The sequence below is a fragment of the Schistocerca nitens genome, chromosome 7, assembly GCF_023898315.1.
Source record: "Schistocerca nitens isolate TAMUIC-IGC-003100 chromosome 7, iqSchNite1.1, whole genome shotgun sequence".
Taxonomy (NCBI): Eukaryota; Metazoa; Arthropoda; class Insecta; order Orthoptera; family Acrididae; genus Schistocerca; species Schistocerca nitens.
The window spans coordinates 203100704-203102909 of NC_064620.1; the positions used below are offsets into that span (position 1 = coordinate 203100704).

Below are 2206 nucleotides of genomic sequence, written 5' to 3' on the forward strand. Positions count from 1 at the left end.
CACCTCAAGAGATGGCGCTGCGACGCAGCAGTGATAAAAATGAGAGATCGTAAACTGGATATACATACCCACTAAAACTTTATAAATGTAATACACATAAAACATTGATAAGATGGAATTACTAGGGGCAACAACTGTGCATAACTTATAAAAAAAAGGCAAAACGCGTCGTTGAAAAATAAAAAACTAAAATTGCAACCAAGACTGTTTTGTAATTTCTGTATAAAAGAGCAAAACACTTGATACTGCCAAGTGTATGGTAAGTTAACCTACTCTCGTCTCGTATTCTAGTGCTGTAATAATGGTTTTAGTGTCTTCTTAATCTTAATTGTATTGTTTGCTTTATTTTCGTGACATATTCCGAAGGTTGCATGACGACTTTAGTATTTTTCCTACTAGTGTTTTGCCTCCAATTTTTTTGTTCTGTTCTCAATATCGGTTGAGGTGTTAAATGTCAGGCATGTTGCTCGCTCGACTTTTCCGCTTGGCTGACGCGAGTTGCAACCCTCTGCCTAGAGGGCTCCGAATTGTAGTCTGTAACATCCCGGTGTGTAACGTAAGCATGTTGATGCATGAGAAATAGCTTGTTGTAACCCTCAGAAAATTAAAAGCGCGCATCCGAAGACGTCTACACATGGGGCACCATTTCTTTCAGCATGGCGAGCGCTGCGACATCTGCAACAATTCGACGCCTTGTGTTCACTGTCATCCTCCATACTGTACCTACTTGGCCCCGTCCGATTTTCATCTGTTTCGAAAATTTAATGAGTACCTTCGAGGACTTCACTTTGATAGTGATGAAGCCGCGCAAGCAGAGGTGGCTCCGTCAACAAAGTCAAGCCGGCCCGAGTGGCCGAGCGGTTCTAGGCGCTGCAGTCTGGAGCCGCGCGACCGCTGCGGTCGCAGGTTCGAATCCTGCCTCGGGCATGGATGTGTGTGATGTCCTTAGGTTAGTTAGGTTTTAGTAGTTCTAAGTTCTAGGGGACTTATGACCTCAGATGTTGAGTCCCATAGTGCTCAGAGCCATTTTTGAACAAAGTCAAACGTACTACAGTGACAGTATCGACAAACTGGTCTTTCGTTAGCAGAAACATGCTGGTCGCCTGAGTGAGTACGTTGAGAAATAATAATGTAGACATGAAGAATAAAGATGAAGAATATTAATAAAGTTTGTTTTATTTAGAAAGCTTTAAGATTTTTATAATAAAAGTTGGAGGCATTACTTTTCAGCACGCCCTCGTAGATGAAACGATGTTCATTAAAAATCTTGTTTCAACAGTGAATATGTCAGCTATACCGGAAGAGAAATAGGCAATTTTTTATGTTATTTGGTACTGAGAAACAAATAAAGGAAAAAGTTGCTCTGTAGCCTAAGAATAATTTTATGGTTTTGCCGAGCAAATAAAGTTGTTTTTTGAAACGTTCGCATAACACTGTTATTTCACCTTACAATATCTCTCAGGCGCGTGCATCCCTTCTTGCCTTGCTGAGTAGTAGTGCAACAGCCGACACGTATGTAAAAAAATATCAAGAACACTGCCAGCTGTAAGTTCATCTCCAGTTTAGTTAGTTACATTCCAAGGATTATTTGTACGCTTCTTTTATCGAAATGATGTGGAACGTGTCAGTTTGCAGGGTATGTATACAAGATTACTGTTAATGTTAATGAAAACACTATTTTTAGTCATACTCATGCAGCTACACTTTTTTTTACTGGCTGCCAGTTCTTAAGCAGAAATACATCAGTTGAATAGAAGGACTCGTCCACGAGAAATGGTTTTCAATTAGATTTAAAACTTGCTTCGCTACCTATCAGACATTTTATGTTATTACACAAATATTTTTGTTGTTACACACTGACAGCTTTATGTTATTACACAAATATTTTTGTTGTTACACACTGACAGCTTTATCAATGAGTAATAAGGGTAATTTTTCCCTCTATTGTTGTAGGTATGGGCATCACTGTTCTTCTCAAATTGTGATCGATTATTAATACGAATTTCATTACGAATATATGTATTGTGACGACGCCGTTAAAATGCCTAGCTCCTTGTAGCGGTACCCTACATGACGTCCAAGGGTGAACGCTACATATTATTCTTACTGCTCGATTTTATGCAATCAATACTTTCTTTCTAAGTGAAGAGTTACCCAAGACAGTTATTCCGTAAGACGTTATGGGTGGAAATATGCTAAATATGTT

The 2206-nt window shown here is 39.0% G+C and overlaps 1 non-coding gene across 1 annotated transcript; it reads left to right on the forward strand.

The window, feature by feature from the left end:
* The first annotated feature begins 843 nt into the window (after positions 1–843).
* Positions 844–927, forward strand: Trnas-gga (transfer RNA serine (anticodon GGA)). The gene is given in 2 exon segments: positions 844–883; positions 893–927. It is a non-coding gene; the product is annotated as a tRNA-Ser (tRNA).
* The last annotated feature ends 1279 nt before the right edge of the window (positions 928–2206 follow it).